We start from the raw sequence: 22,709 nt of genomic DNA on the forward strand, positions 1-22,709 counted from the left end.
GCTCTAGAGCCAGATAATTCCTCATTATGATGTAATTGAGAAAGAGGGTGAGACCAGTGCTTTTGTGTCCCATGACTCTGCCACTGCAGATTGTATGGCAGTGACTTACTCATATTACATTTCTTATATCTTCTCTTCTCGGCATGTCATTGGGATAGCCCTTTTACAATGATTTTCCTGGTATATTCCATTTCTGGTTCATGGCAGGAACTTTATATGGACTCCCTCTCCTAGGCACATAAAGTTCAGAAGAAGAGATGTCCCCCAAGCAAGGGACCATAGGAGCCAACTTCTAGAGGTTGTAGGGGATTTGGCCCCCACAATAAAATATTTGAGGGGGCCGGGTCCCCACAAAGTTGATGGGCATTCCCATTAAATGGGGGGGGGCAGTGTGGTGTAGTGGTTAACAGCGATAGACTCGTAATCTGGGGGACCAGGTTCGCGTCTCCGCTCCTCCACATGCAGCTGCTGGGTGACCTTGGGCTAGTCACACTTCTCTGAAGTCTCTCAGCCCCACTCACCTCACAGAGTGTTTGTTGTGGGGGAGGAAGGGAAAGGAGAATGTTAGCCGCTTTGAGACTCCTTCGGGTAGTGATAAAGCGGGATATCAAATATCCAAACTCTCTATGTGGGGCAGGGCTTATCTGGGCCCTCACCATATTTTATTCAAGTTGAATAAGAAACTGGCATGACTCACTGCCTAAGGGGAGAGAGCTTGTCTACACAGGGTCTCTGACTCCATTGTGGCTGCAAAAGGCAAGGCGCAATGGTGAGGCACTATTGGTGGGACAGAGCTGACCCTGTGGTGGCAAAGATGCTTTCCTGACTTGGTGTCCTTCAGACCTTGTCTCTACTCCCAGTCCAAAATGGGTGGGGAGAAGAAGACTCAGCTCTGCTGTGGCAGACCTGAAGTGTGTCCAACTGCTTGGGCTAGCTTTTCACTCCACAAAGTAAGGAACAGCTCCAGTCCAGGGGTCTGCTGGGAAGCACTTGATGTTCCTGAGGAATAGGCATGCTGTTCTTCCTTGTGGAGTCTGTCTGCTTGTTCCAGGTAACCAGAGATGTCTTTAACATTGGGCGTAGTGGCGCGGCGAGCCAGGGCACCAAGCAGTACAGGGCGCCAGGGGGAGAGTCCAGGGAGGGGAGAGCAGGGAGGTAAGCAAGGCGGAGTGGGGGTTTGGTGCCTGCGCACCTCCAGCGCCCGTTGGAGGTGGGAAGACTCCAGATGCTTTCCCGCAGTCTGGAGCTCTCTCTGCTGGCTCCACAACACACCACCTCCTCGGCTGCTTGATGTGTGCTTGTTGCATCCCAAGCTCTGCACATAATAAACGTGACTCTACCACCCCTCCCCTGTCCGCTCTACCTCGAAATATCCCCATGCTCGAGGCTACACTCTGCAACTGCTGCCCCCAGCCCCCCTCCCTCCTTCCCCTGCTTCTCCACTGCCTTGCATGGAGCCTGCCTCCTCCCGCTGCCCCCCACCACCTCTGCACTCCTTCACACAAACCGCATTTCCTTCCCCTCCCCGATCCCCTCCCAGGGCTCCAAGTCCATAAACAGTTAAGGGAGAACAGTAAAAACTATATTCATATTGGCCTGGTCCACATGTACTCAAACAATGGTTTGCTGAGACTGTACTGCACTCCTGATCTTTTGCACTCCTGTGACATGCTGAGCTAATCCAACAATTGGCTTAGTATCTCATCCTAACCTGAGTTTGCGCTTAAGAACAAACCTTGGATGCAGCTCATGGTTAGCAAGGACAGATATTAACCATGAGCTTGAGTTTGGACAACATGCTAAGCCAAACCTTGACTTAGCTCAGCCTGGCTTAGGAGTCAAATAAAGACCAGGTTATATTACATAAGGGTGAAGGGGTGGTGGAAATCTAAGCTGAGAAGCCTAAAACAATGCTCTTGTTTCTTAGCCCCAAACCAGGTTAAAATTGTTCCATTCCCTAGTTAGGGAAAGGAGAAGAGGGAAGGCAAACAGTGGGGAACCAAAAAGCAGGGAGAAATAACTTTGGCATCAACAGCTTGAGGATCTGCTCCACCACAGACAATCTTGCTAACTGCAAGCCAGACAGGTCCTGTCTGAGGCTGCCAGTCCTGTCTGTCCACCAGAGGAGGTTCTTCCAAAAGTAGAAGACCACTCCAGTCTGGAGCTCCTAAACAACAGGTCTCTAGAGACTTGTTGTCTCCAGGGAGCTTACAATCTAAATTTTGACAGGTGGAGACCAACTGGGGGGAAATGGAAAGGGTAGAAAGGGTACGAATTAAAGTTTGGGTTTGAAAGGTTAAGGCAAAGGCTTTAGTGGAAGAGGTGGCATGGAGTTATGGTTTGAGGGAAGGAGTGGAGTGGCACCAGGTGGGTGCTTAGAGAGGCATTGCCATCATAATTCCATCATAATAGGTGGAACAGGCAAAGTACTATAAGAAAAAACAATTGCCATAACCAGGTTGTATTACATAAAGGTAAAGGCAAAACCACAGATGTCTTTAATATAATTCTATTAATTTACGCACTTGAGATTGCAAAGCAAAAAATTGACCAGAAAGCCCAGGAACCAAGAAGACCAAAACTTTAGCAAAGAATGGGGGGGGGGGATATATATTTTATCCTGGTATGCCCCACAGAGAAACCTAGGGTCTGCAAATAATAACATCCTCAAGGTCCCAGGCCTCAGAGAGGTTAGGCTGGCCTCAACTAGAGCCAGGGCCTTTTCGGCTGCGGCTCCAAACTGGTGGAATGCTCTGTCACAAGAGACTAGGGCCCTGCGGGACCTGACATCTTTCCGCAGGGCCTGCAAGACAGAGTTGTTACGCCAGGCTTTTGGTCAGGGCGCAGCCTGACTCCCTCCTCTGGTAACCTGCTCAGAATTTTGCTTAATTGGTTGTCATCAATTTGATTTAATTAATTTTTATAATGAAATATTTTTAGATTGGGTGATTATTTGACTGATTATTTGATTGTTGTTAGCCGCCCTGAGCCCGGCTTCGGCTGGGGAGGGTGGGATATAAATAAAATTTATTATTATTATTATTATTATTATTATTATTATTATTATTATTGCAGATGAAAACATTAGCAGGATTGCAATAACACTTGTAGTGTAGCAAGTACTATGGAGATAATGGAGTGATATAAGAAAATGGACTATTGAATAATATGCAATTGAAAAGGTTAACAATAGGACCCATGGAGGGGAAGGTGGGAAGTCCAGAGATTTGGAGGAATCTACAAATATTATCATTTCAGACTTGTAAAATCAAATATATATATATATATATATATATATATATATATATATATATATATATATATATTTAAAAAAAGATTGCAAAGCACTTGCAAACATCTTTGAATATATTAAGGACTTTCTTTCCCCTTCTTTTTCTTCAGCAGGAAGAAATGGCCTGGCTCACACTGCCTTGTGTACGCTAAACCCTGGCTTTGGTCCATGGAAAAGCTGGAAGAGAGCTTGCATAATGTCCCAGGGTACCATATCCCAAAAAATAAACCATATTCAGAGGAGAACATTCATAATTCAGGGTGTGAAAACCTGGCAACTGCAAGAGGCTAACTTTGTGCAACACAAAGATTGCTTGGACAGCCTGGGAGGCTGGTGGGCTTGATGTCAATGCTATTGTTTTTATCTATCCAGATGCAGATTCAAGAACACAATATGCATCTGCTTTCCCAACCAACAAGGGGAGGGGGTTGATAATGGAAAGAAGACTACTACTTATGTTAAAGAATGGTTCAATTCAGGCACATAGGAAAATGTGAACAGCCTACACATGGAGGAAGTGCTCCGGAATCCGCAACCTGCAATTGTCCCGCTGAAGGCATTTATTCAACTTCCCTTTGAGAGGCTGTTGTTTTGCTTTCTTTCATGACGGCTATGCCATTGCCTTCCAAGTTTAGAAAGAACTATTTGGGGGCACAGCCTATGGGGATTTAGGTTGATCTTTTCAATAAGCAGGGGAAGGACAAGTTGTCTATAATAATAATAATAATAATAATAAATTTTATTTATACCCCACCCTCCCCAGCCAAGGCTGAGCTCAGGGCGGCTAACAACCAATAATAAAAACAAGTTCATAGAATAGAATCATAGAATTGGAAGAGACCACAAGGGCCATCGAGTCCAACCCCCTGGCAAGCAGGAAAGTTGAATGAATACAATTTAAAAACAAGATTAAAATACAACATTAAAACATTAAAATGCAGCCTCATCACAGGAGGAGAAAGGGAAAAAAGAAAGAGGGGGACGGAATCAAACTGATTCTAAGCCAAAGGCCAGGCAGAACAATTCTGTCTTACAGGCCCTGCGGAAAGAAATCAGATCCTGCAGGGCCCTGGTCTCATGAGACAGAGCGTTCCACCAGGCCGGAGCCAGAGTTGAAAAAGCCCTGGCTCTGGTTGAGGCTAATCTAACTTCCTTAGGGCATGGGACCACTAGGGTGTTGCTATTTATGGACCTTAAGGTTCTCCGTGGGACATACCGGGAGAGGCGGTCCTGTAGGTACGAGGGTCCTAGGCCGTGAAGGGCTATAAAGGTAAAAACCAGCACCTTAAATCTGACCCTGTACTCCACCGGGAGCCAGTGCAGCTGGAAAAGCACTGGGTGAATATGCTCCCATTGCAGAGACCCCGTGAGGAACCTCGCTGCAGCATTCTGCACCCTCTGGAGTTTCTGGGACAGCTTCAAGGGCAGCCCCGCATAGAGCGAATTACAGTAGTCAAGCCTGGAGGTGTCCGTCGCATGGATCAGTGTAGCCAGGTCAGGGCGGGAAAGGTAGGGAACCAACTGAGGTGGAAAAATGTCGCCTTGGCTGTTGCTGTAACCTGTGCCTCCATGGAAAGGGAGGCGTCAAGGATTACACCCAAACTCTTAACGGAAGGCAATGGCACTAATTGGGCTCCCACAAGAGAAGGGAGTTGGTCCCTCATCCCCATGCCATCCCGACCCAGCCAGAGGATCTCTGTCTTCAAAGGATTTAGTTTCAAGCGGCTTCCATGAAACCATCCAGCCACAGCTTCCAAGCATCTGGTCAGTGTGTCCGGGGCCAAGTTGGTGTGGCCATCCATCAGCAGATAGAGCTGAGTGTCATCAGCATATTGGTGACAGCCCAGCCCAAAGCTCCGGACAATCTGGGCAAGGGGGCGCATAAAGATGTTAAAAAGTATCAGGGTGAAGATTGCGCCCTGCGGCACTCCACACACCAAGGAGTGGCGCGATGACATCGTCCATAAGCAAACAGCCTTCCTTTCAGCATGGCCAGAGAGAAAACATTCCACTGAAGCAAATGGCACTGTGTATGTGAAACATTTAGGCAGCCGTAACAAATCATCATACCATTACCACAATTAGACTAGAGACAAATTAGTGTTGTTGATTATCCAGAGAGCTGGAGATGGCCTGAAAGAGCATAGCTGTCTGCTGTGTTGCACAAGACACACTCATGTATTTATTTCCTAGAATCACAGCATTCAAAGGGATCTACATGAGTCCAATCATCCAGGCAAGACGTGCAATGCAAAATGAAACTACAGAATCCCCGATGGAAGGCCATCTACCCTCTTCTCAAACACCTCCAGTGAAAGAGACCTCAACAGAGGCTGTCTGAGCCACTGTTCCATCATGTGGGGTGTGAAACACAGGAGCAGTCAGTTACAACATTCCTAGAGTGTACATGTTTAGACATGGGGAGGGATGTCTGTCCAGCCAGCAGGTAAACTTCCTGGGACAGACTTCCTCCGCATGTGACTAGAGGTGGGTGTGGCCTCACCTGTGCAGGTAATGATAAAGCACAGGGCAGGGGCAGCCATCTCTCTCTTACTCTCTTGCCTCTCTTCCTTCAAAGAAGCAACATCTGCTAAGCTAAAGATGCCCTCTTGGCTCCCAGCCAAGAGAGGAGAAAGGGACTAACTTCTTATAAGATAGAATCCAAATGTATATTACTTCACTAAGTTTAAGTCTGCCTTCTGGGATCTGATGTGAACAGAATGCAAGTAAACTCTTTTTATACTTTTGTAAAGGACTGTGTCGTGTCTTCTATTTTAAGAGGGAATAAAGGGGAACTTACCAGAGTGATTATTATAGAGGCTTAAGCAAGCCTGAGCACACGCTGCCGTTGCAAACTTAAATAAAGGGGAATGTTTTACTCTGCTGATATTGGGAACTTGTTAGTACAAGTTGGATAAGGATATAATCAGTCAATATATCCTCTCCTGCATCCCTGAACATTCCCACACATCGCTCCAACAGTAAGGACGTGTCTCCTACTGTTTGGCCAAAGCCATTTCCGAGCTTGGGAGGGGAGGGGGTTGCGGGTTACCCCCTCCCACACACGCAGGGGCTGGCCTTTTGCCCCCGCGAGATCCAGGGAATCCCTGGGCGTGCCTGCGACCTGGCCCGCCAATCGGCAGGCTGGGGAGGCGTGGCCTAGCCTACTTAAGGCCAGGCACGCCCGGGGACCGCCCTCTTTCCCCTTGCCAGCTGAGCGGTTTTCCCATCCCACCCACCCTTAGGCTTAGCTAGCTATGACCTTGCTATGGACTCCGGTTGGTCGCCGCAAGGGGTCTGGTAGGAATTTTTCCAATTTGGCGCACTGTCAGCCTTTTGGTTTTTTCGCCTACCTCGTAGCATACGTCACAACTTCTGTGGTATTGGCGGTTAGGCATTGGCAGGGGTTCATTGTTATGCAAATGAATGGGGGGGAAGGAAGCGCCATCACCTTCCCCCAAGGAAAGGGTAGTCTGGTAGAGGACTCCGGGGGCGTTGACTTGTCCGAAACCTAGGGAGGTAAGGGCCTCCGGCACGCCCCCGAGCGGTGACACCCGTGGGATCCTAGTTGGCGTACTTCAACAGGACTCCCACGGCTTGTGGATAACCCTTCCCGGTCTCCATGCCGGGTAGTCGATAGGAGCCAATGCCTAAGGCCAATACCTTTCAATTCTGTAATCAATAAAGTTGTGGCCTTTTTATGCCCATTAACCTTAAATAATGTGTCCAGTGTCTTCATTTCACATGGGGGAGGGGACTTGCCACGCAAAACCTGCTTTCTTAATATTTCCATGTATAGTTTCTGCCTTCCAGAAGCAGAATGGATGAAGCCATAACCAAAGCAACTTGCATCATATGCTGGATCATGCAGTGCTGAACAAGTAAAAAGGTTTTCACCTGATTCCAAAATGACATCTAACCTGATGCAGGTGGGCATAGGCGAGGAGGCTAATCAATCAACTGGGCACCATGACTGAAAATGCCATCTGCTGGACATAAATGAACCTAAAATGGCAGAAGGTCAGGTAGAAGAACCTCATGTGATGGCCGCAGAGCTCAGACAGCAGGCTTATGGTTTTCCATCCTGCTGTTGTTGCTGGCAAACAGATTTTGAATGATTATCAAGTTCACTGAAAACTCGACAAAAATGCTTTGAGCAGAGATTATAGTAGGACAGAAGAAATGAGTATATATACCATGGCCAATTTATTTGCTAGATAACTTTAAAACTTGGTCTGTGTGGGGGGGGGAGGGAGGGTGATTTTACTCTAATCCAATGGTTCCCAACCTTTTTTTGGCCATGACCCACCTAAACACCTGTAAAATCCTGGTGCCCCCCATGACATAATTCTTATTATTCAAAAAGTGAACTCATATCCATGTGGAGGAAGCCTTAAAGGCCATTAACGTGGTCTAAACAAGCTTCCAAATTGCCCCCCCTTAAAAATCAAATTGCCCCCTGTGGGGCGTGTGCCCCACATTGGGAACCATGGCTCTAATCAAATATTTAGGCTACCTACGCACAACAATTAGTGTAACTGACTACTTTGTATATGTGTGTCAGGCAGCAGAGGAAGCAACCCCCATGGCAGGTTGCCAGGAATGGGTACGACAAGGAAAAGCCCTTACCACCTGCTTTTTTATTCAATATTTACACATAGAGGCTTGGAATGAATGCAGGCTCTTGGAATAATGGTGTTGTCTTGAGTGACTCTCCATCCCCCTTTTATCCCACTTCCTCATTCATCACCTTCTCCCCTATAGGTGGCACTGAGGGCCCTTTGCCTCTGAGCCCTTTGATCTACTACTTTCAAGGCTCACCAGATTCTGGGAGAGAGGGGGAGGGTGTCTGGAATGCTTTCTAAAGACACTGTGTCCATTAGCTGTTGCTCTCCTGGTGCTTCCTCCTCCTCCTCTCCCATTATTTCCCAGCTTTTCCCCTCATCTGCCTCTGAGCTGTGATCTCCCTCAAACCCCTGTTGTAATTCTGAACTGTCTTCCTCTTCTCTGGAAGGGTCAAGCTGGGGAAGCAGTCTCCACCATTCCTCCTCTGCCCAGTCCCTGACAATGTGTGTGGTGTGGTGGTTAAGAGTGATAGACTCATAATCTGGTGAACCGGGTTCGCTTCCCCATTCCTCCACATGCAGCTGCTGGGTGACCTTGGGCTAGTCACACTTCTTTGAAGTCTCTCAGCCCCACTCACCTCACAGAGTGTTTGTTGTGGGGGAGGAAGGGAAAGGACAATGTTAGCCGCTTTGAGACTCCTTAAAGGTAAAGGTAAAGTGACCCCTGACCATTAGGTCCAGTCGTGGCCGACTCTGGGGTTGCGGCACTCATCTCACTTTATTGGCCGAGGGAGCCAGCGTACAGCTTCCGGGTCATGTGGCCAGCATGACTAAGCCGCTTCTGGCGAACCAGAGCAGCGCATGGAAATGTCGTTTACCTTCCCGCTGTAGCGGTACCTATTTATCTACTTGCACTTTGACATACTTTCAAACTGCTAGGTTGGCAGGAGTAGGGACTGAGCAATGGGAGCTCATATCATCACAGGGATTCGAACCTGCTGGCCTTCTGATCAGCAAGTCCTGGGCTCAGTGGTTTAACCCACAGCGCCACCCTTGAGACTCCTTAGGGTAGTGATAAAGCGGGATACCAAATCCAAACTCTTCTTCTTCTCTTCTTCATTCATAATTTTATTGAAACAATAACTATTCTGAGAATACCATTAGAGTTGCTGGGAAGGAGGAAGGGGAAGCATAAGTTTCAAAACTCTTCTTCTTCTCTTCTTCATTCATAATTTTATTGAAACAATAACTATTCTGAGAATACCATTAGAGTCGCTGGGAAGGAGGAAGGGGAAGCATAAGTTTCAGAATGGGAAATGAGAGAAAGCACAGAGGAGGCTATGGGTCAATGTGCCCAGATGTATTGGTCTCATCACGCCTTTTTTGCAATCCTCCAATGCTTCTTAGAGCCACGCAAATATATCTAGATGAAATAGTATGGGATACAGACAAGTTATTTCTCACATCTATTGGGAACAACATTAATGTTAACAAAATTGCTTCATTAACTGGAAGCACTTCGCAGGTTGAAACTGCTATATCAGAAGACTAAAGATTTTTGACATTACAGCTTACTGAAGATATGGAGCAAACGGAATAGGAAAAGATTTAGAAGTATTATGTTCTGCAAATAACCTGATCAGAGTGGGTAGAGAGAAACCAATGAATCAAGCTAAGCATGGATTTTCTTTCCCCCCTTTTTCTAAATGACCTTTCTTAATGGATCTGCAGAAATTCCAATGCAGAGAAGAAATGTGTATATTGTGTCACATCATTCTAAAAGCTGATGAACTGCATTGCAACGATATGAGAAAAAGCAGTAATAAATGGAATCGTGTTTTTTTTCAGATGTGTAGCTTGAATATGATAGTTGTTATCTGTATAAATGTACTCTGGTCAGAAGCCTTATGCATTTTCTCAGCATCTGCAAATTCAGCAGACGTCTGATTTCATCACTAGGTTTGCATGTACCGAAAAATTCTGTTCTCAACAATGAGACGGAGAGAGAGAGAGAAAATGAAAATTATGTACATTTAGGAAGCGGGGCATATTTTTAATGCTAACTTGTCAGAAGGAACATAATTACCACTTCCAGTGAGTCATGATCCTTCAGCAAGACACATTTCCATTCCCCATACAAAAATGGAATTTGCAGAGCACCACATCTGAATTTTATGCAGTGGTTGACAATAAAACCTGTTTGGGTTATTGCCATATGAATAAACAAGCTCATGCCGCATGCCATGTAGCTTCTGAAGCATATTGCAGAATCTTACTCCTGAGAGGGAAACTGCTATTAAAAGAGATTGGAAAGATGTGATTCTAGGAATTCTATCAAAAGCACATAATCTTCACTGGATTGCCAGAGCTTGTTCCAGAATGCAAATTCCTAATAATAATAACAATAATATAGAAAAATGTGCAAAAGGAAATGAGATATGGAAATGTCATCTAAAATATGGAACAGACTACTTGGGCTCAGGGCTAATACCTCTCATACTTTTATTGATTATTTTAAGCCACCTTTTTATGACATTGAACATGATCCTACCACATCTAAATGCATTTGAGTCTCATTGATTATTATTATTATTTTAAAAAAGATATAAACATATGTCTTTCTGTTTGTTTATCTTATCCAGGCTATGCGAAGACATGATTCAAACCCATTACTCTCATGAGCCCAATTAATTTCATTGCAAAGATTCAACCATAAATTTAAATCTCCCGCTGAAATAGTAATCATTTCCATTGGGCATACATTTTGCCTGAGTTGGAACCTCCAAATTCTGTTCATATTTCAGTACTGAGAAATCTTCCAGCAATTGCAGATCTGCAAATCCTGCAAATCTCCTTGTCCAAGCTATTGTATTCTCTCTTGAAATGCCTGCAGATGCCGCAGCAGGGAGCTCCAAATTAGGCCCATGTATAAGTTCTGTCCAGTGCCCACCCACTGGTCACTGCACCTCGAATTAAAATTACACCTCAAAGACTTCGCAAACAATAACTCCATCAACGCCTTTTTGCTTGGCATTGTTTTTTGCAGTCTGTATCTGGGCTCCTGTCCTTATTTCCCTTGCTTCTAAAAATAAAAAAGGTACTTTCAAGGTCTTCTTGCTACAGCTGATTTTGACAAATACTTCTGGCTGTGTTTCAGAAATGGCTGGCCCACTAGAGTGGATTCACAAAGCTAGTTTATTGCTGGATGGGTTGCTGTTGCTTACTGAGAAGGGAAAGGCTGGGAAGGTGATTGCCTTCACCAATGTGCTTTCACTGTGAGGACCTCCCCACTGCCTTGCCCCTCTTGCTCCCAGTAAGCAACAGTGACTCACCTGTCAGGAAGCTAGCATAGCAGATGCCCAAGCACCCAGCATGCTACTTCTGCTCTGTTTGCTATGTATCCAAATGCAGCAAACTCCAGCATTTCTCTCTGAGATAAAGTGGAGATAAACTAACTGCATGGAGACCTTTTTTGCCTTGTGCCGGGTTCATCTGTATTCGAGGCAGGAGGAGGAATATTAGGTTGTCCTCAAGTCCTCTTCCCCTTAAAGGCAAATGTTCTACACGAACAATAGTAAACAACTTAGTTTGACAGCTCCCAGGTTGCGAGAACATAGTGTGCCATGCATTAATTAACGGGAGCTGAAAGAATGGGAAGTGGAAGAAGATTAAATCCAGCCAAGTGAATAAATTGATTGAAGGAGAGGACTTTGCTGTCAAATGCTCCACTTAATGATGTTTAATTATGTATTGTTAACAAGTTATGTTTGCTTCCCTTGAACACAGGATCATTAAGGAAATTTTGGTTCCTGGCCATTGGTGTACACAATTAAGCCACTCTCAAGTTGAAGGCATCAACTTGCCAGAATGGAGATGTCTTGGCCAGCGCTACATGAAAGCAATGGCCTAATATAAAAGGAATGCATAGTCCTTGTGCTGGATGTATTCCAATCGGAATTAGTGAACCTATGGCAGGTTTTTGTCATAAATATCAAAAGGGATTCGGATGATCTGGCAGGAATTTACGGAGAACCAGATCACCCATGCCAACACAATCACCCGAATAAAATCCGTATAGACTAAAACAAGTATCCATCATTTACAGTTCCTGAATTTTATTGTGAGGAGGTGTTGATTCAGTTCAAAATTAAGCTGAGCAGCAGTGACAGACTTATGGACCAGAGACATGAGATTGAAATTGTGAGGCTTTGGCACAGAAAATTATTTTCGTATTCCACTTTCAAGAGCCATTCGGAAAGCATAACACACACACACACACACAGAGAGAGAGAGAGAGAGAGAGAGAGAGAGAGAGAGAGAGAGAGAGTTGCAAACAGAAAAGTCAGGTGGCTTAAAAAATGTATGCAAATTGTTCTCACCTTGAAAAATTATAATACTTGCGACGTTGAACTGATGCAGCTAGCTGATCAGAAGATGGCTCTCTCACATGTTACAAGTTAATGGCACAACAGTGGTCACCATCTCTTCTCTTTCTAAAGATTTAACATGGGAAGGATAAATGGATGGTACTAGCTTAGGCCTCGTCTCCATCATCTGCAGCTTGGTGGCAGACAATCTGGTTTGCATGCTGAAGGTCCCAAATTCAATACCTAGTATCTTCAAGTAGGGGGTGAAAAAGACCTCTGCCCTAAAACATTGGAGAGGCACTGCTAGTCGGTATTGACAACACTGAGCTGGATGGGCCAATGGTCTGACTCTGTATCGGGCAGCTTTCTATGTGCATTTGAGTAAGCGCACTAATAATCCTCTACATAAAATAATGGGAACACTGGAATATCAATATATATAGCCCTGTTTCTCCCAATTTGAGAACAGGCAATAACACATAAGTAGGGCTCCTAGCACATCACAAACAAGTGACAGGAATTAAATAAGATATATTTGGAAGTTGATCTCTTTAACTCCCCAAAGTTGGAAGCTGCATCGACCATAAGATTTTATTCAGAGTCCAATATAGAGCTTCAGGAAACAGCCCACCTCAGTGGGAGATGTTTTATAGGGTGCTCATTCCAGCTGAAGGATGGTCTGTGTCTGTTTCATTATTTCTACCACCACCATTTGGTTTTTTGTGTGTTTGGGGGATGGAACACACAACTTTAACTTTTTTTTTTCTTTTTAGGAGAAGTCGATGACATTTTCAGTCATGCTGGCCTCTACAGTATGGGTGAAACCTGCCAAATTTCAGACAAATAGGTCCAAATAGCCTTATGTGTTGGATATCTTTACATTTTGAAAATACCATATTTATAAACCCACCCACCCCTCTCTCCCGTGTGTGTGTGAGTGGGGTTTAAATTGGCAGGTAAGGTCGCACTTTCTGATGGCATGTATCCTGCTAAATTTCAAAAAAGATAGCGGCACTGATTTTCCTGCAAGTTTGGGGAGGGTGAAAAAAGATATTATTTCATCCCTAGTGTATTGTGGGCAATTGGTGCAAAAACTGCAGACATAGGGATGTGTTCCAGCAACTTCCTCTCCCTCATCCCTTGGACAGAATAAGGGAGAGGGAAGGGATTATGAAAGATAGTCTAGCTTCATATTACCGAGGGGGAACAGAGTGGGGGTTTTTTTGTAAGTAAGGGGATCCCACTTTGTTTTCTTTTTTTGAAAATCTGAAATCTCTAGAAGCCCCTTCTAGTGTTCTAGGCTGTCTACATGTGCAGCCTTCATAGGTATTGTATAAATTTGTTTTACCAGAGAATTCTAATGAAAACAGGAATGGAAATTCCCAGTATTTGCTCATGTTTCCCATGTTTGGAGTGGAAATAACTCCAGGAAATATGATTAGTATTCACTGTTGTTGTTGTTGCATTCAGTCCACAAACAATATGCAATTGATTACACACACACACACACACACACACACACACACACACAAAAATTGCATTGAAATGAATGTAGCAGAATAACATAATAACAATTAACTTAAGTCCCCCACAGCTGATATCAAGGCAAATATTGCAATTCTTTTGTATAAGGTGAACTACAGTAGAAATGAAACAGTGTTGCATGCAACAAGTAGTGGGCGCAACAGCAAATGATACCTTTTTTACATTCTTAGTCTAGATACAAACACAACTCTTAAAGGAGTGTTTTAACCACCTTCTCTACATAATTATCAGATAGAGCCTAATTTAAAACTAGGCATGCTTTCCTCAGGTGCATTTTCCATTTTATTTTAAAGCTGTCCAATTGATTTACAGAAGGGACAGCAAGTAAATGAATACCTCAATATAAGTGACAAAATATTTAGGGTATCTCAATAATTTGATCAAGTTTCCCTAGAAGTGAATATTTTCTTTGGCCTCCACTGGTTGTAAAGTGAGCAGTGATTGACTGTGTGTCTGAACATACAGTACATCACGGAATTCAGAAACTGCGTTGAGCAATTACTTGATCCAGTGCTGGCAACCATCTCTGATGCTCTCTACAAAATATGACCCAGTGCCCAAGAGTGACAGAGCTATCCATCACCAAATCTGGAAACAGCCCACTACAGGATGAAGGTAAGGCATCACATTTTTAGCCCAGCTGGCAAAAGCCACATTTGAATCCTTCATATCCCAGCAGCAGTACTGAACCTCAGCTCTTTACTACATTATTTGCTTTTCACCTATATTGGCTAAACCAATAAATTTCACTAAAGAAGTCTGGTTTCCGAACAGCAGATGCAGCTACCTTTGCTTATCAGGTTCTCCCAAGAAATTCATCGTGCTCGTCAAGAAGAAAACAATGATTAAATCCCGGCACCCTCTTTCACTATCTCTCAGTACCATCTGAATCAGGAGAGGCAGTGCAGGGCCACAGGTGGTAACATGGTGGATATGGGCTGATAAATTGAAGTTGAATGCAGACAAGTTGAAGGTTCTGTGGGTGGGTGGTGGAACTCAGATCCTGGAATTGCTTGGTCATCCTGCTGTAGGCAGAGGCGTAGGGAGAGGGGTGAGGTGGGTGTGGTCCGCCTTAGGTGTCATGACTGAGGGGTGTGTGTGACAAAATGGCAGGTGAGTGGGTGGCACACCTCGTGCCCGGCAGCAGCAGCTCTTCTGACCTGGCGGCAGAGAGCAGCCCTCAATCGTAGCGAGGCGCACCTGTGGCCAAGTTATGTCTGACTTGGCTGCAAAGAGCAGGAGGAGAGTGAGCAGCAGCTTCCTTGCCCCTCTCCTACCTTGTGTGGGATGTGAAAGACAAGAGCAGTCAAGTACAACATTCTTAGAGCGAACATGTTTACACATGGGGAGGAATGTTTGTTCAGCCAGCAGGTAAACTTCCTGTTTCGTTCTGGGTTGGGACAGACTTCCTCTGCGTGTGACTAGAGGTGGGCGTAGCCTCACCTGTGCAGGTAATGACAACATGCATTGAAGAATCAACATCTGCTTAGCCAAAGATGCCCTCTTGGCTTCCAGCCAAGAGAGGACAAAGGGACTGTCTCCTTATGAGATAGTTTCCAGGTGTATGTTACTTTTCTAAGCTAAGTCTGCCTTCTGGGATCCGATTGTGAACAGAATGTGAGTAAACTCTTTTTATACTTTTATAGAAGACTGTGTCATGTCTTATCTTTTATAAGAGAGTAAGGGGAAAATACCAGGACAGTTATTATAGAGGCTTTAGCGAGCCTGAGCAAACGCATCCGCTGTAAGTTTAAAAAGAGGAATGTTACTCTGCTAAATTGTGAACTTGTTAACACAAGTTGGAAAGGCTATAATCAAACAATATATCCTCTCCTGCATCCCTGAACATTCCCACACCCTGAACTGTAGAGCAAGGGATGGCACCTTCCGTGCCACTCAGGAGTGCACCCCCCCTTGGGAGCATGCTCCATGCCCCTTGCTGCTGGCTATAGGTGGGGTGCACTCCCCTTGAAGGAACAGTCGCATAGTTTGGGGTTGCTCCTTGGGTCATCCTTGCCACTTGAGGCCAGGTGTTCCTATGCTCAGTTCAGCTGTTGTGCCAGCTATAACAATTTCTGGACAAAGATTTGTCGATGGATGGATTTATTTATTTATTTATTTATTTATTTATTTATTCAATTTATATCCCAGTTTATATCCTCCTGAGGGAGCTATCCCAAAGGACAGCTTGGCCACAGTTTCCCATGTCCTGTTAACTTCCAATATAGGAAATATGTTCTATGTTGGGCAGCTGTTGAAAAGTTGCAACTAGTTGCAAAATGCAGTGGGTCAACAGCTGGTACGTGCCTGGAGATGCTCACATATAAAACAAATTTTGAAGCAGCTACGCTTGGTTGCCTTTTGGGCCAAATTTATGGTGCCTATGTTAGCAATTAAGTTCTAAATTACCTGGGCCCCAAACAGAGGCACCAAAAGATTGAGGTCCTATTGAGCCCCTGAATCCCTCAGTCAGCACCCAACTTGGCCGATCGCTGGCACCAGTCTGGAAGGTAAACATCTATTCTGTTCCCTGCATTGATTATTTGCGTTGGTTATTCCCCTTTTCTTTCTTTTTTTACAAAACAAGTTCTTATTTATTTATTCTCATTTTTACTGACCATTGTGTTGTTTGAAATCTGGGGTGGAGTTGGGTTGACACCAGCATCTGTGTCCCAATTTCACACCCAGATGAGGCAATGGACAAAATTCAAAGGCATAAAGAAATACAGCCATCCAGATGTGAAGCTAATGGGTTAGTGTCAGGAAGCAACCTCAAAGAGCTCTGAATACGCTTGTTAGAGTCCAAAATCTGGCTCACTTGGCAATTAAAAAACCCAACAACATACTGCTTTTGTCTTTTTGTCTTTTTAACTGGCAGAAAATACAGGTTTGGGCTCGCCAAGTCTTCCTAGTTTGACCGAGTCTCTCTCATTATGGAACGGGACTTAGCTACTTATTTATTATTTACAGAAAGGTTCCAGCAAAGGATTGAATTCCCACTCTTACCTGTTTAGGCTTACGGATGCACCCACAACCCTTACGCCCCAGCTCAAAGCTGAGGAAGTCTGTGGCATGAAATTGCTGCATTTGTGAGATGCTTTTGCACTGGTGACCTAGATACTCAGAGATAAAAAAAAAAAACACGAGAAGTGCTCTGAGGTTTTTAAAAGACAGATTCAACACCTGCTCAGTTCAATGGGGCATTCTCCAAAGACTTCAAAAGATGGTGGCTCGGTCTCTCTAAGGTACCGCAATGTAAGAGAGGCTTGTTTTCTGTTGTTTTCCCTCTATTGCCTCCATGACCACATGTCTTCCCTAACCAGCAGGGGATAAAAGCACCTGTAATGCTATTATCTAATGTGCAAGGGAGGCAATTTGCTTAATGCCACTAATGATTGTAACAATGCAAGCAGGTTAATGTAGTTAAATACAAGGGGGAGAAATGGAGCGAACGGTTGCTTCTGCTCTGAGAAACCAGGTCACAGAGTCTATTTCAATGTCACACCAATAAAATGCTCCAAATATAGGCCACCGCTCAGAGACAGGCGCGGGAGGTACGTTCTACAGTTTTGTTTGTTGCTCAGAATGTATGGGTCTCACACATCCAGTCTCTGCCCCACAATGCAACAACAAGGCAGTGCACAACAATGGCAATAAGAGTAAAATCGATCAAATGGTAGTAAAAATAGCAGAAAACAATGAACACTTTAAACAGTAGACTCAAAAGTCTCAACCAAGGGTGGATGTAGTCTAAGAGAGAACTTGTAGGCCACATTTGGCTCACAGGCCAGAGGTCAGTTGTCCCTGAGGTATAGGATTACATTCTCCAATGCTCTTTGAACATTGTTTCTCACATGAAGGGGGAAACCGTGGTGAAGGGGGCAGTAGGGTGACTCATTTAGCCCTGTCTCCCAAGTTACACAGCACTTACACGTCCACCATGTAGGGGCATAACTTCTGAAGCAGGGAGCCTGATCTGTACATGGAGGCTCCTCTGGCAATGTAGAATCCTGGTCATTTGGATATCTCCTGGAGCCCTGGCTCCCATATGAACTTCCTCATCACTTCTGATTGGCTGAGGAGACCCTGCTGTGGATTCATACCCTAAGGCCAGATTGTCCTGCACAAAAAATCAGGGCTTGCATCTGGTTGTGTGCTTAAGCTGTTTGTGGCAATGCGAGGGGCAGGGCAGATTAACTCATTAAAAAATTCTTCTTGGCAGTGGGGTAAAGTGGGACTAAATTGTGTTTTATTCCTCTTTTGTGGCAAGAAGGTACAGGAAGGGAAATGGGTAGGACAGCTTAGTGACCTCCTTAGGGACCTCTGAAGGTGATGGGCTTGTAACTCATGAAGACTTTGGGGACAACTTGTTCATCCACTTGGTTGTTTAGGGCCCTGGAGAACGGTGGTGCAGAAGGCTGTTTTGGGGAAAGAAGGAAATGGTTCAGGGCAGAAGGAAAGGGGCTTGTTGCCCTTACAGCTGCAGGCATGTGCTTGAAATATGGTTGTTTAGCTCCTGCACTGATAACTTTCCCTTTGCACATTCTGTTCATGTTTGAAGTGTCCCGTAGTTAAACCCAGCTATGGGCATCAGTGTTGTATTTCAGGCTTCATCTGCAATGACGTTCTAGAAACTTCAGTAGGCACTGATATCTCAACAGGGTTGACACCTGTCTAATTGTAACTGGAAGAGAATTTCATGGTAAAACAAAGGTACTGGATTGTTAAGTCTGGCCAAAGGCAGCTATGGGGTTGCAGCACTCATCTCATTTTCAGGCCGAGGGAGCCGGTGTTTATCTACAGACAGATTTGCGGGTCATGTGGCCAGCATGACTAAACTGCTTCTGGCACAACGGGACACTGTGACGGAAACCAGAGCGCATGAAAATGCTGTTTACCTTCCTGCCGCAGTGGTATCTATTTATCTACTTGCACTGGCTTTTGAACTGCTAGGTTGGCAGGAGCAGGGACAGAGCAACAGGAGCTCACCCCATTGCGGGGTTTCGAACTGCTGAACTTCTGATCGGCAAGCCCAAAAGGCTCATTTGCTATCATGGACCAGAATTTGGAGACATATGGCACAACCAAAATAACTCCCTACTGATTACTTCAGTGTGGCAGCTATTAAAGGTAAAGGGACACCTGACCATTAGGTCCAGTCATGACCGACTCTGGGGTTGTGACGCTCATCTCACTTTATTGGCCGAGGGAGCCGGCGTACAGCTTCTGGGCCATGTGGCCAGCATGACTAAGCCGCTTCTGGCGATCCAGAGCAGCGCACAGAAATGCCGTTTACCTTCCTGCCAGAGCAGTACCTTTTTATCTACTTGCACTTTGACTTGCTTTCGAACTGCTAGGTGGGCAGGAGTTGGGACTGAGCAACGGGAGCTCACCCCGTCGCGGGGATTTGAACCGCTGACCTTCTGATCGGCAAATTCTAGGCTCTTTGGTTTAACCCACAGCGCCACCCGCATCCCTTTTGTGGCAGCTATTATGGAGTATAAAAGGTAAGGTGCATTATGTGGGGTACTGATCTCCTCAATTAGCAATGTCCCAAGTTCTTAAGGACTTTATATACTAACACCAGACCATAAAATTTGCCCAGTGGTATATTGGCAGCCAGTGTGGTTCCATCAACAAAGATGTTAGCTGGTCATGGCAGATTGAGGCAGCACTCTTGATACTACATTCTGGACCAACTTCAGCATCCAACCCCCTGCAGCATGGCAGTAACTGAGATGGAAGTTTGCTGCTATTCTGCTGTTCTCAGTTTTATTTGGAATGTATTTAATACATTTGTGCTTGCTTCCATCCATTTCTCTGAAAACCACCTTGAAATGCTTCTTGGACTGAAAGCGGTATACAAATCACTACCACAACAAAGAATAACAGCAGCAAGAGTGACATGGCAAAGGTCTGAATGAATCTGCAGGGCAGAAACTTGAGGAGGAAGTACCTCTGCTTTTCTACAGTTTTACTGCTAAGCAAGTGATTATTCAGAATAGATTGAAGTTCGTGGCACTGTGAGAAGGAAAGGAGAATCAAGTTCACTTTGCCTCTCTGCATTATGGAGCAGCTTCCATTGTGAATAATGTAAAGCCTTAAAAAAATACAGCCTCTACAAGGCTATGATGCTGTGACATTCATAAGCATAAATGCTTGCTTAAATTTGAAAATCAATAGATTTTTTTTTATTCTTATGTGTGAGCAACACCTCCTCACTGTCTTTATTGCCCTGTCTATGGGGCCATGTGATGTGCTTCTCAATCTTTGCCTCATCATACTGAAAGTCTGCCCCATAAAACCTGTCCCTCACTATACTTAAGCAGTAAATCATGGCAGCACATTAACTGCAAACTGTATTTACCGTCTCTGTGCTCCCATCAGGCAAGCCAGAGTACAGAATGGATTCTGCCTACACTTTGGCAGAATGTATAAAATAGATGATTGAAATCAGCCAAATGGACACGTTTCATTCTGCCTTTGCTCCAGTGAGCATTTCAAGGAATAGACACAAAGGTTGTTCCAGTACTGTGGATAAGGAAATATTATTTCTTGCATTCCACTGCCACCCCTCCCAACCCCATCTATTTCAGTTGAATTCTACATTGACCGTATCAATTAATTAGAAGAAGGACATGCAGCTTATTCAGCCCAGAGGGCCGGATCAGGAATTCATAGCAAGCAGGATGGTCAGAGCAAATATCAGTGCATTTTGCATATTAAATTTGTGATGCGAGAGGATGCCAAGCTGAGGTTCATGCCCATGTTGGCTTGTGTTGCAATGTAATTATCCTGAAATTATTATCCGCCACAAGTGCAAATATATAATTCAGCTGCCCCAAAATGCAAACACAGAGAGAAAGAGAAATCTATCAAAACTGTGAAAAGGACAGACATAGCAATCCTAAACCCCATTGCAGGTGGGAAATGAGATCCCTACAGACAGCAGAAAGCTGTAGTATGGTGTTTGGATAGGGAGGAATTGAACCAGAGCAAGATCCCAAGCTGGCCCTGCTGCCATCACATGATATCATCAGGTCTGATCGTTCAGATGTTAGATTGTTCAATTGCCTGTCATGCCAGCTCAATTATTCTCCTCTGGTGGGGTGGGCAACCAGTGGCATGGTGTGGGTTGCTAGCACCTGGGGCCGTGCAGAGTGGGGAGTGGGAGAGAAGGAAAACAGATGGACTACGCATGCACATTCAACTGCAAACTGTATTTACCGTCTCTGTGTCACCCAGGAGAGCACAGAAATAAAGAAAGAAGAGTTATTCCATTACCTGGAGGGTTCACTTCCTGGTTCTCGTGGAGAAGCCATTTTCAATGGAACCCAGTGACAGAAGCACACAGCTGTATTGAGGCAGCACTGGGTGTTGAAATTTTCCACCCCCAACAACTTTGCACCCCGGGACAACTGACCCCCATGCTACGCCATTGTGGGCAACAAAGCCCAGTGAGTAAGGAGGCAGTGTTAGGTGGGTTATGGATAAAGCGAGCAGGTCAGGAATTGAGTCAGAATGGAATGTGGTGAATAAAAGAGGAGGCAAACTACGGAGAATTTTGTGTATTAGTCTGAACTGGGGTGGAGCTTTGGCTGCCATATGGTTTCAGCCTGGCTGGATCTGATAGGTTGCATGGAAAGCCAAGAAGATGGCAGAACTTACTGGATTTTCAGACCTCACTATTGGCTACCTAATAAAGCACAGTTTTACTTGTCAGACCGGTAATCTGTTACTTGATTGGGCTACCCAGTTTCCTGTAGCAAAAGGTTTCCCCAAGGTTCCTCTACAAAATTGATTTCCAAAAGTTTGGCTTCTTCTAAACTATGAACACGCCAATCTCTCTCCATTCTTACTATTTGTAATGAACAGAAGGGAATTGGATTCTTTATAAGGACCAGACCGAGTCAGTGCATCATTCACCTGCAAATCAATCATCCAGTTTCAGTCTTCACTTAAAAAGTGTCCATCTGTAATACTGAAATAATTTTGTTAGGGCACTTTCCTCCCTTACTCCATTCAGTGCATCATGCCTTTTTTAAAAACAGGCCTTATCTCTCAAAATGGATTTTTATATAGTAGTTTTAGAACTTGAAATGCAATTTACTACTCTGAGAAGCTCCTTTTAAAAAAAGAAAGAAAGAAAAGATAACTGCATTAGAAATGAGAATCTAAATTGTGAAACTGTGAAATTAGGTTTTCAGAGACAGCTGCTAATTGAAAAGTAGTCACATCTCTCATGGAACTTCCATTGCTGCAACTTGCAAATAATTCAGCATTTATCAGATAAGGATCCTTGCTCAACTCAGATATTAAATTACTTCTCCCCACCCACCTAAAAATGCAGGAAATTAGGAACAATTAAACAAGTCATAGTGTATGCATTTGACTCAGGTGACAGGACAACTTTGGACACACATTTACAATGCCAGAGAATGCAGTTATTGTTTACATGGCACTCTCCAGAAGATTCAGACAATTAAGTCAAACTCCAAGGTTGGTTTTTTTATTGTATTTGTTTGTCATTTTGTTTTTAAAAAGTCTCTCAAAGTAAACTAAAATACAAACAGGTAAGATCAATGAAAAGCAATGTACAAAACTAAATTTCCTATACTGCTCCTCCAACACTGTAATAAAAATGACAAATCCCGTTCCACTAAAAGAAATTAGCACCACAGCAGCAAAGTTAATCATAAACCAATACGATATCAAAAACCTAACTGCCATAAGATTGGGTGAATAAAAATGGCTTAGCCCGGCACCTAAAAATGGCAGTGATAGTTAAGTATAGTAATTTAACTCACTAAATTTGTAAATGCTTGAATGCATTACTATGTGTTTACATTTAATCGGTTGGTAACTGAATTAGAGTTCCCTAGTAGTTCTCATGTGATTGACTAACACCAGTGGCGTCGCAAGGCGGGTGGGGGGCAGTGC

The 22,709-nt window shown here is 44.4% G+C and overlaps 1 long non-coding RNA gene across 4 annotated transcripts in view; it reads left to right on the forward strand.

Moving 5' to 3' along the window:
* Window positions 1-3,537, forward strand: part of LOC308587146 — a 34,275-nt gene extending 30,738 nt beyond the window's left edge. For 3 of the 4 annotated variants that reach the window (XR_014008228.1, XR_014008229.1, XR_014008230.1), the window contains exons 3-4: window positions 1,928-2,178; window positions 3,403-3,537. This is a non-coding gene — a long non-coding RNA (uncharacterized lncRNA). Of the gene's footprint in view, window positions 1-47; window positions 101-1,927; window positions 2,179-3,402 lie in introns of those variants that run through there. The other variant, XR_014008231.1, reaches the window with a different exon arrangement.
* Window positions 3,538-22,709: the final 19,172 nt, after the last annotated feature.

The sequence above is a fragment of the Podarcis bocagei genome (genome assembly GCF_964188305.1).
Source record: "Podarcis bocagei genome assembly, chromosome: 5".
Lineage (NCBI taxonomy): Eukaryota > Metazoa > Chordata > Lepidosauria > Squamata > Lacertidae > Podarcis > Podarcis bocagei.